Source organism: Nyctereutes procyonoides, unplaced genomic scaffold (genome assembly GCF_905146905.1).
Source record: "Nyctereutes procyonoides isolate TBG_1078 unplaced genomic scaffold, NYPRO_anot_genome, whole genome shotgun sequence".
Taxonomy (NCBI): domain Eukaryota; kingdom Metazoa; phylum Chordata; class Mammalia; order Carnivora; family Canidae; genus Nyctereutes; species Nyctereutes procyonoides.
In genome coordinates, this window is record NW_026575029.1 from 2,446,757 (window position 1) to 2,459,394 (window position 12,638).

Consider the following 12,638-nt stretch of genomic DNA (forward strand, 5'->3'; position numbering starts at 1 on the left):
TAGTGTAGCTAGTAAGAAAGAGAGCCTCATAAATTTAAAATATTTATGGGGGCATTCTCAATTATTATTCTGAGATACAGAACATCCTCTAGCATAAATGGGAAAGTCAGCTCACAAATGGTTTAAAATGAGAGGGACCAAGTAACAAAAAAAAAGTCATTTGACCATATATAAAATATAGATAAGCTTCCGGGCATATTTTAATTTAGAAGAAATCAATGCTTTTCTAAAATAATTTTAATTCCTCAAATTGCCGATTGTCATTATGAGCTAAGCCTTGTTCTTTCCTTTTCTAATCAAATGTGATCATTTGCTCACATTGTTCTCTTCTGAGTGGGTAATAGGCACAAACCGACCTTGTGAAGAGGACTAGCTTCCTAAAAATCACTGTTCCCCCTCACTCCAATTTGTGACTTAAAAAAAAATTAAAAATGAAGCAGGGTAGGGGAGGGTGGTGTATGAAGAATGAGCCAGCTTACTAAATGCCCACTGGCAGGGAGAGAAAAAGTTTACTCCACATATGTGAGATGTAAAGGCCAGAGCAGAGAGACAAGGAGGTGGGGTGGGGGGCTGCCTGGCTGAGGGAGGAGCTAGCCTGCCACCCAGCTCCCCCCAGATCCAGGGCCTCTGAGCTGCAGAAAGCTGCTCTCTGCAGAAATAGCTCTTTGCCACCATCCCCTCCTTTCCTCTCCCTTGCCTTCGCCTGCCTGCACAGGAGCTAACGTATAAAGAAAAATGTATGAAAATTCCAAAGTTGAGTTATGTCTAAGGTAAATATTTAACCCTATCTCTCTTAGATTTGCCATCTCACTCAAAAGATATTAGCATATGTCTTAGCCATTTTACTTCCTTGGGTGTCATCAACATTGGTATCTTTAAAGAAGAAAAGGAGGATGCTGGGAATGGGAGATGTCAGCCAGTCTACAGTACTCAGGTGGATGGGAAAGAAGGGGCCAGGAAATGGGGAAACCCCTGGGATGTGGTCCTAAGGGGGGCTCAGGGGAGTCATCCTCCAATGAGGACCCCAACCATCTCATACCCACATGCGATTTGCTTAACTAGAATCCTGGGGGCTGTGTCATCTGTCCAGGGTGCTGGACAGGCATCTGGGTATTGGTCTCCATGCTTGGCACTCATGCCTTTTGCATGGGCATAGAAACCATGTGCCCAGACCAGTCTTAAGGCACCACAGAGGAAACTATACAGTTCTAAGAAAAGTCAAGGTATAAACTGACTTAGAAATATTTGAAATGCTTTAAATGTAATGCAACATTTAGAGCAGAAAGGAAAGCTGGGGATAAATATTGGTTTTCACGAGTTCCATCATAAAGCGTATTTTTTCTAGATCAGAGAAAACCCATTGAACAGAAGCGAAAATACTCTTTTCTCAGTTTGGTTAATTCACTGATGTTTTGGTTTTTTTTGTTTTGTTTTTTTTTTTTTAAAAAAAGCATCATCACTGCAAGGTAAAGAAAATGTGCAATGAGCTCGCACTAAGCAAACACCACGCTGCCTGGCAGGGTCAGAAGGGTAATTCTAGGGTACTATGAACAGAAAAGCAAAGGAGAATAAATACTCAAGCAAGATAAGTCTTTGGAAGTTAGTTTCAACAAAAACCTAAACAGGGTTTGACATTTCCCTTCAAAGAACACAGTTATAAAAAAGCAATGGAGGCTGGGGCACCTGGGTGGCTCAGTGGTTGAGCATTTGCCTTCTGCTTAGGTCATGATCCTGGGATGCTGGGATCGAGTCCCACATCATGCTCCTTACAGGGAGCCTGCTTCTCCCTCTGCCTATGTCTCTCCCTCTCTCTGTGTGTCTCTCATGAATAAATTAATAAAATCTTTTTTTAAAAAAAATGAAAGCATAATTAAGCCTCCAAATGCTCTACACTTTTTTTCTGTTGTAGTAATATCAGCCTTTCTGATTTACACGTCTTGTTATCAGAGAAAATTGATACTGACTTCAAACCACAATTTAAGGATTCACCCACACAGAGCCCACACCCGCCTCCAGAAAACTGCTATCTTTTTGAAAGGAGTTATTCCTTGCTTTGGCTTTGATACATGCATCAACAGCTTAATTTTTTGTTTGGAGTTTTTAAATGGCAGTTAGGAAACAAGAAAGGACTCACCTCTTTGAAAAGCAGTGCAGTGTCTGGCTAGATGCTTATTCTGCTACCTGGGAAAATTATTTCAGATGGTCTGTTGCGGATTGCTCAGACTTTGCACCTCCCACGAACACAGGCAAAGCATGCCTTTCCTGGGGCAGTAGGTTGAAGGAGGAGAGCTGTGACATTGAGACAATGAGCAAGCATCTGTCCCCCAGGGTTCCAGTGCCTTCCTTCATCCCTTGCAGCCTAGAAGCAGGAGTTGAGAGTCACCCATTTTCCATCAAAGATGAGGCAAATTTGGGAGACTTAAAACAAAAAAAAAAATGGATATTTTAACCTCAAATAAAACCTGACACAGAGGGGAAGGGAGTAAGGGGAGATGGGAAAACATTTTTTACAGTTTAGAATTTTCACGAGGCTTTGAAGGCTGTGCAATCTTAGTCAGCAAGGTCCATTTTCTAATAGAGTTCTAAATAAATTGTTAGTGTCAGAATGAATTAAATACATGATATTTATGTAAGAAAACCCTTGTTTTCAATCTGTCCTGTTTTATTATTTGATTTCTATGAAATTAGCTTCTCAAGACAGTGAAAATTTGCCAAGAGAATGAGTAACAGAAATAGATGACAATGTTCTCAGATGAAAATGTTCTCACATGGAGTACCCAGTGTTGGCAGCCACCGCCAGCCTGCTACACAGCTCCCAAGGCAGTTAGGCTCTCTGTGTCCCATGAGCATTGCAAAGTCCTCCTCTTGCCCCACTGAGGTTGGACAGGCCGTGGCTAAAGTATAAAGGCAGAAGGAGACCAAGGCACATAGAAATAGGAGGAGACAAACTTGAATTCCAGAACAATCTGGCAGGCCCAGAAGAACGGCCCAGTGTTATGCCTGCCACAGTACGTACTACAGCTGTCTGCCTCTGCGGAGACCACCCCACAGAGGCCCCTTACCTATAGGCGCACGTTGCTATAGTTCAGCCGCACCCGCGGCAGACACTCTCTTCCTCCGGAATTCGTAGACCAACAAGAAAAATCACTGTTGGCAAATAAGTGTATTTGAATCCTGTGAGAACAATAGTAATATTAATACTTCCATTTGCTGGGATTCTAAACCGTGTTAGGAAGGGCATTAGAAAGACATGGTCTCCAAAAAAAAAAAATAATAAAAATAAAAAAAAAAAAAGAAAGACATGGTCTCCAATTACAATTCTATAAGATAAGTAATCCATTCCTTAGAAAATTAAATGCTAAAAAAATCAAATGACTGAATTGCATTCACATAGTTACCCAGTTGCAGATGTTGTCTTTGAACCTATTATATCTGACTCCCCCAAATTTTCACATCGCTATGGGTTTCTTACCTAATAATGCTGTCAGGTACCATTTATTGAGCACCCATTGTGAAGCTGGTCTTCTAATGTGCACTTTACATATATCGTCATATTTAATAGCCAACGCAATCTTTAGTATTAGGTAATGTTCTTTCTATTTTTAAAATCTCTTATAAAATGTTTGATGACCTAGGTAGTTAAGGTTGTCCATGTTACGGTGGCTATGAGGGATCTTTGTCTCCTCATTTTGCTCAAAGAATAGACTACAGTTAATGTTGTCTACATCTTGACAATTTTTTAAAATTATTTATTTGTTTCAAGTAATCTCTGCACCTGACATGGGGCTCGAGCTCATAACCTTGAGATCAAGAGTTGCACACTCCTCTGACTGAGCCAGCTGGGCACTCCAGTTCTTGACAATTTTATAAGGCTTTCTAGAAATACCAGCTAACATTGTGTTCTTTGTGCATCTTTTACCCACAGGGAATAATGAATGCACTAAACTGATGATACCGATTGAGAGAATAAGTTTTGGAGTCATCCCAACCTGGTGTAGAATCTAGCTCTGTCACATAACCTACATGACCCTGAAGATACCATTTAAACTTTCTAAGCTTTCCATCTCCCCATTTGTAAATTATAGGTAATATTACCTAACTCATAAGTATTCTTATTGTGCAAATCAAATCAGACAATGTCCATAAAACACTTAGGACTGTACCTGGCATTGTACTAAGTGCAAAATAATTGGTAGTTGTAGTTATTTTACAACAGTGAGTAATCACATTTTATTGACTGCATCAGTTAGAATTCAATATAGCTGCCTTTCACAGAAAAAAAAAATTCTCACCTAAAGAAGAGAGATGTAAACTTCTCTCTCATGTAAAAGCAGCACAGAACAGCTCCAAGACACATATGGTGACTCTGTGGTATTGTTAGGGAGACCGAGGATGTTATCTTTATTCTATCATCAAGGCAGTGACTTCCATTCTCAAGGTCAGCTCGTGGTCCAAGGTGACTTTTATGGCTTAAGCCAGCACGTCTGAGTCTTGGACCTAAAGGAGAGAAAGCTTGAGATGGTTTCATTTGGGCTCCCTTCCCAAAGTCCCATACAACTCATTTGCTTCTACTTTTTGCTTCTACTTCTACTTTTTTTTAGGTCTATGACCTTAGTTCTATTTAAGTCTATGACATGATCTTAGTTACATGACCACACTCTGCTACAAGAAAACTGAGAAATGTTCTCTTTTATTCCAGGAAAAATTATGTCCTGCTAAAGGCATCAAGATTTGTTTCTAAGGAGAAAGAGAAAGATGGATGTTGGTGGAAGCAGCTGACAGTCTCTGCGATGCTGGTAAGAATGATAGTTCCCTGATCAGAGTGTGTCAGGGCTGATGGAATATTAGCGATCCCTTAGTTCCATCATTTCATTTTAGAGATAAGTAAACTCTCATGCAGGGAGCTAATAGGACATATGAGGGATTGTATGGTGAACCAGTGGCAGAGCCCAAATAGCACTCAGATCTCTGATTTCCAGGTAGTCCAATGTACTTTCTGTCAAATCCGCTTTTAGAGAGATATAATCTAAGTCTTTATATTAAGGCTTCTGCTTCTTGTTTTGTCCTTCACATTGGTTAATAGCCAGTCACAAGTCAACGTAGAACATATTTGCCATTAAAAATAATAATTTGTAATCACTAACAGCCATTTTACCAAAGGAAATAAATACAATCCTGTCAGTTGCTCCATAGATATTATTTTCATGCTCTTAATTATTTAATTGTTTTTAAATTTTTCTTCTGAGTCCATTTCATTATCATTTCAGTCTAAAAGTTATCCTATGAAAGGGCACTTGGGTGGCTCAGTTGGTTAAGTGTCTACCTTTGACTCAGGTCATAATCTCAGAGTCCTGGGCTCGAGCCCTACATCAGGCTCTCTGCTCAGCAGGCAGTCTGCTTCTCCCTCTCCCTCCGTGTGCTCTCCCTCTCTCTCTCACTGTCTCTCTCAAATAAATAAATTAAGAAAATAAGAATAACATAAAATTTATCCTATGAAGATTTTCCCTTCCTGAGGTTATGATTCATGGAAATATTATAGGTCTGTCATTTGCAAGCTTGTATTTTTATTAAAGGAAACATGGCTCTATCTCATTTAAACTAAAATCAGTGTAATACTAGAGTGCCATTTGATATCTCTGCACTCCTGAGGACCCTTTTAATAGGCTTTTAAAGGACCTTTTATTTCTATAAATACGAAGCTATGTGTATTGCTAAAAGCACCCTAGAACAGGGACACAAGCAGTGAAAGATTAGAATTGTTTAGTCCAGGCCAGTGATTTTTATATGAATCCTAAATTAGAGTGAATTCTCTAGCTCCTAATTAAAGAGGTTTTAATCTCAGGTGAAGAATAAAAAACACAAAAGAACATGTGGCATAAAGAAAGAAATGATAATTATTTAGTTGGGAGGAAGCTGTGTTGGAAAAAAAAATCTGTGTAGTCGCATTAACTTGCTATACCTTCCAGGCATGATTTCAAAGGGAGACATAAGAATTCCCTTCTGCTCTCTAGAAACCTGAATTTACCTCAATCACAGATTTCTTTGAAAATTATTTAGTAGGAAATTCCAAATTTTAGTAATATGTCTTCTCATGGAAGATGTTGATTGATCCTAAGTTGGTAAATGAAAGAAAAAAGACAAAAAGACAACAGGCTATAAACACAACATAGAAAAAGATCATTTTGTTTAAATCACATACATAAGAATGTATATTTTAAAAGTTCTAGAAGGATATATATAGAGAGAAAGATATTAATAGTAGTTATCTTGGGCAGTGAAATTATGAGAATTTTTCCTTTTCTATTTTAATTGTCTATTCATTTTATATTTAATATCTACTGTTTTCTAAGAGGAAAAAATGTTTATATTTTAATTTTAAGAGACATACCCAATGATGAACAACTGATTTTGAAAGAAAGAGTTTAATTCCCAAATGCACAGTTTCATGAATGAACTAAATTCATCCAAGGACAGATTTAGGTTGTATAGAAAGAATATCTATATGCACTCAAAAAAAGTATGGCTTCATTTATCCAACGAAACATTTACCCCTTCTAAAGTGTCCGAATTTGCCTACTCCTATTTTTCCAGAATTCAAAGGAAAAAAACAAAAGGCTCTTTATTTTTCAGATGTCCACATGATGGTACTCTTACTTTTACTGTGGTATGTTGAGGAACAAATAAAAATTAGAAAAATACTAAATTCATATGAATTTATTAGTGTTTAAAACTGAATTTACATTCTGTTATATTTGAAAAATGGTAGCACAAGTAATTGACATAATTGACATATATTATTTATTCTATCTATAAACAATGACAATGTTCTTGGCACATAGTTATTGATACTAATTCCAAACACCCAGAGACCTGAGATCATAGTTTTGGAACGTCTGGTATATCCACTTGGATCCTTGCCGTCCCCAGCATGTGTTCATCCTGAATTATCTGCATCTTAATTCAGAAAAAGCCATTTTTCCCAGAAATAAGTCTCCTCCTCATACCAATATTCCCCATCGGCCCATGCTTTCTCTCACCTACCTGCCTCCCCTCTTGGCCAGGAAGCAGGAGATGGTGATCAGAGGTGGAGATCCAGAAAGAGCCAAAAATCAGGGCATTGAATGAAAGAACAGAGAGTATTGGGTGATGTCCCAAGCAGTACAGATCAAATGGAAGTGCTGACCTTCTACTTCAAAGCCCTTCTCCTGGGTGTTTTGCAGTGTGCTGTGCCCTTGAGCTGCCTCGATCATTGACTGCATACAGTCTTCACTGCAGGCACTGTGCTTCAAATCCTTTTGTTTTTGTCCTTTCTACATGTGTAACAGAAATATAGCTTGAGTACAGACTGTGTTCCCTCTGTGTCCATTTCTGGTCGAATGTGATAAACTGAGAGCAGAGCCTTATAGAAGTCTATACCCATTGAGCTGAGAACCTTCTTAGAAAATAACTCAGCTCTTTAGGACTCAAGCACTTTGTCAGGTGTGGAAGATGCACAAAACTACCTCTGTGAGGTTTGTTTGAATACATGGTCAAGGATCCTTCTAAGACAGAACTTATCCTACAGCTTTGTAAGCTGACTGGCCACAATTCTTGGGAGATTCAAAAATGAGTAATGATTGAGTATTATCTCAGTTCAATTTATTCCCAGCCCACTTTCAAAGGCAAAAGAGAACTGTGAGTCAAAGGTGAAAACCCTGAATCCTGAAATCGCTATAAATCATTGGGGCACAGTAGAGGTACTTCAAAAGCCTCTCAAGGAGATGATGACTCAAAGTGAAGCAAAGCAAAGCAGCAGATGAATCAAGCAAAGATCAGAGTGCCCGGGGGCAAACAGATGATGATACAGAAATGTAGACTCTGTGCTTGCAATTTAGATTTATTGGTTTCTGAAACAACTTACTAAGTCTTAAGCACCAAAAAGAAAGTGAGAGTTGATATACCCACCCGAATATGAGTGAGCCTCTCTGTGGCCAGCCTGCTTGCCAAGAGTGTAGCTGGCTGATGGTAACCATTCTCTTGTCATTTCTCACTTGTGAAAAGCTGAGGATGCTGCACAGGGCAAATAAAGCATAGGTTCCCAAACCCCTCAGATGTTATACCTTTTCTCTTTATACTTCTTATCTGTTAAAATTGTACCAAAAAAACTTACTCTTAAATCATGCTAAATTCCTTCCCTGGGCAATTCCTGAGCTTCATCATTCTGAATGTCTGTCTCCTTTGATTAAATGATTCCAGTAATTTATTGTACTTTATAGGGATATTTTATCAGAGAATCTGGCTTCTCCTCTTGGTTTATTCATCATCTTATCCATCATCTATATACTGCTGCATAAGTGGGCAGGATACCAGGTGCCAGGACCCAAGCTGGATCATTTCCTCCTAAGGACTGGCTGCTGAACGTTGTACTGAGAGAAACACCTTGTCTAGTTCCCACAGACAGGCTTATGAAGAGCCCAGCCAGACCCACAGATCCCTAGTTGGTTTCCCCTGGAAACTTTCCAGAAGTTTTGAGTGGGACTTTCATCAACCCCAGGCCTATCCCTTCCAAATAGCTTCCTTGGAATTATGGGAGTAAAATATCCAGAAGCAAATGTGCTATGTGAGACATCCAAATCCTTGATAGGGATTTTATCAGGAAACAACAAAATCCAGAATAGGCTCCAACACCAGCTTAGTTTTCTACTGCTGCTATAAGAAATCGCCACAAACTTAATGGCTTAAAACAGGGTAAATACATTATCTTACAGTTTTGAAAGTCAAGTCCAAAATCAGTCTCACCCAACTAAAGGCAATGGGTCAGCAGAGGCTCTAGGGGTATTTCCTTGCCTTTTCCCACTTCTAAAAGCCATCTACATTCCCTGGCAGGTGGCCCCTCCTCCATCTTCAAAGGCAGTAGCATAGCATCTTGCTTTTGCCATCAGGGTACCTTCCTTTTCTGTAATCAAATCTCCCTCTTTCTTGTAAAGACCCTGTGATGACATTTAGGTCCCACCAGGATCATCTCTCTATATGGAGATCCTTAATTTTTATCATATTGGCAAAGTCCCTTTTGCCATAGGAGGTCATTCACAAGTCTCTGGGATTAAAATGTGGCCATTTCTGGAAGGATTATATTCAGTCCAGCACACCCAGCAAATAAGGATGTTTATGGTTTTACTAGGCAAGGTTCTTCAAGAAACATAACCAATAGGATATATATATAATACGTATTAATTCATACTATATTAAATACCTGAAAATGTTATATTAAATCTTTCTAGACATATATAAATATTATAATTATATATAATTACATTTCTTATGTTAATTCTTTCTAGATACATAATTTATAAGTATAGTCATATATTATTAAAATATATTTGTAGAAAGAGATTTAATGTAGGGTATTGGCTCACCCGTTATGGAGGCTGAGAAGTTTCACAATCTACCATCTGTGAACTGAAGACCCAGGGGAGCCAGCAGTGTAGTTTGGGAGCCTGAAAGCTGGAGAGCTGATTGTGGATCATGTAGACTCTAGTTAGAGTGTGAAAGCCTGAGAACCAGGAGTGCTGTAGGCAAATATAGGCTCAGTTCAGTCATTCAGGCAGAGAACAAATCCAACTTTCCTCTACCTTATTGTTCTATTCAGCCTTCAATGAATTGAATAACACCTACTCACACTGGAGGGCTGGAAGTTGGGGGAGCCAGAGGAGGGGGGCGGAATCTGTTCTGTTCAGCCCACGTATTCAAATGCTAACCTCTTCTGGAAAATCCTGACAGACCCCAAAAAAATGTTTGACCAGCTATTTGGGCTTCCCTCTTCCCAGTCAAGTTGATACATTAAATTAACCATCATAATAGTACAAGATATTTTATATTCTAATAGATATTTTATATTCCATAGATATACAGCATATGATTCTTGGGCTGCAAAAGAGCCTATATTTTACTGTTAATGGGAAGAAAATAGACAAATTTTTGTCACCTGCACATGATTTTTCCTTTGGATTTACAGTGCTTACACTGATTAATGGAACTGGTAGACTAATTTCAATCTTTACTTAAAATATTCCTGAGTTAACCAAATTAATTGTTTGTCTACCTTTTTCTTATTTTGTCATGTAACAAGGATCTATCCTACTCTAATTGTATTAAATTAGTTCTGAATTATTAAAATCCAAATGGACTTGTGGCCATTGACTTCTGTTATGCAAAAATCTATAATTCATAAGGCATCTGCTTCTGTAGGTTGGTGGTGGCAGTTGTTGGCTACATAACACAAACCCCAAAGGATTATCAAATACATAGAGGAATTTGTAGCACATCACACATTTCAGGTTTGTTAATGAAAATGGGATGTGAAGGAAGGGAATTAATACATTTTTCTCAATGGAGACTATTATTCAATATTATAAAACTAACTAATCAACATTTATGTAATTGAGAATTTTTATTACATCCTGAAAGGCAAAAGCTTTTAGTGTATGAAAAATTTATAAAGGCCTTTAAAGCATTTTCCTTTAAAGCCAAACTAACCATAACTGTTATTTGTAGTCAATACTAAAAACCTTTTAAAAAAAAAAAAGGCGCCAAAAAAAAAAGAAAGAAGAAAGAAAGAAAGAAAGAAGAAAGAAAGAAAGAAAGAAAGAAAGAAAGAAAGAAAGAAAGAAAGAAAGAAAGGCAGCCAACTCATCAGATAGTGGAATGTTGTACAAAGAATTTTAGATGTATAGGAAAAACGTCCTAGTATTTTAGCTCTAATTATGTAACTTCTAAGTTGTGCCCATTGAAGTAAATAGTTTGATTTCTCTGAGCCTCAGTTTCCATATTTATAAAATATGAATTATATTGTCTCTCTCAAAAGATTATTGCAATCAGTAAATGAAACAGCATATGCTGTCTTGTGAAATGCTATAGAAAAACTAAGATGTTATTGTGAAGGGCCTACCACGAACTATGGTTCAAAAATAAATATGTTGTTAATAATATGTATATATATATATTTGGTAGTTTAAAGCATTGGTATCCTGAGGACATCTCTAAACTCACTATGTTTGTAGGGTTATTATTAGTACTTTATCATCTAAAAAAATACCAACTTCTAGAAAATGTGCCAAAGTAGCTAGGGTGAATGACATTTAACTTGGCCATTTTATTTGGGGTAAAAGTGGTCTAAAGAGTAGTTACAAAGATATTTATGTGACTAAAAGTTAGAATGGTGGAAAAACCTAAGGAAAAAACCACAGTTTAAGCCATTGAAATCTACATTTTTATTTATTACAAATATAATGTCTTCATTTAACATGTATTTCATGAGCAGACTATCCAATGCCAATTTCTAGAATATGAAAAAATAATAACAGTAAGCGTTATAAACCCTGAAAAATTGGATTGTTACTTGGATTTAGCCCCATGGCTCCCTGAGACCTGTGACCTGTGCTGCCTTAGCTTACCTTTATCCAGGAATCAAAAGGTTATTGATGCTACAGATGGGCTTCCAGGCCTCTACCCCAATGCCGGAGCCTGTGTACCTTCTGATTGGTCCGTGCTTGTGCTGCCCCAGGTGTTCCATGTTCAAAATATCTGCTCACATGTAGACCAACTACTGTCCCTGGGCTGTGTCCAGAGGTCTGCCTTCCAGACCATGGACAGATCCAGATACCTAACTGCATACACCTTTTCCAATTTTCCATGAATCTGTGATTTCTGTTCATTACCATCCCATTAGGGGCATTATGCATAGCAGCCAGTCACTAAATATTTATTGTGAAATCATTTCCATATGTCCTACTTTTAAATAAATAGTCTTAGCTCCTTTGCTTTTACACTCAGATACTATGTTTTACACATTGGTAGTAACTTATCTGTAGTGTTTCCTACCCCTAGAATCTTTATATTTATTTACATTCTTTTCAGATGAGCAAATTAAATTCATAAATAATTTTTCCTAGTCACAAACCCCAATCTGAATATACTGTAGATTGCTGTGTTCTAACAAAGAAAGTATAACCTAGAATCGCTTACTTATTCATAACAAAGCTAATATTGGTTATAAAAAAATGCACATGCTCCATTTATTAATCTCCTCAGAGGTAAACACTATTAATACTTTTATCATATGCTTTCTAACAATTTTCAACATAAAAATCAAAACTTATTATATATGTTGTTCTACATCTTGCATTTTTCCCTGACAACTTTTTGTGAACCTCTTTTCACATCAGTACAACTAAAGTCCTACTGACAGTCATTTAGATAATCCAATTACAAAAACGTTTTTTAAATAGCCTTCAATAGTCATCTTTAGAGTGATTGAAAGGGGTGCCTGGGTGGCTGGATCTGTTAAGTGTCTGCCTTCAGCTCAGGCCACGATCTTGAAGTCCCAGGATCCAGCTCACCATCAGGCTTCCCAATCAATGGGAAATCTCCTTCTCCTCTCCTTCTCTTCCTATTCCTGCTGATGCTCATCTCTCACTCTCTCTCTAAAAACTTAAAAAATTAAGTGATTGACAAGAGTGGTAAAATATTAATACACATATATTTAAATTGTTCTCTAACCATGTTTATTAGTTAGCCTAGATAATGTTTATTTTGCCCCACTAAAGGCTCTTGCTCTAAAGCAACACAATACGGAAAACGTGCTAAATTTATTTAAGCTT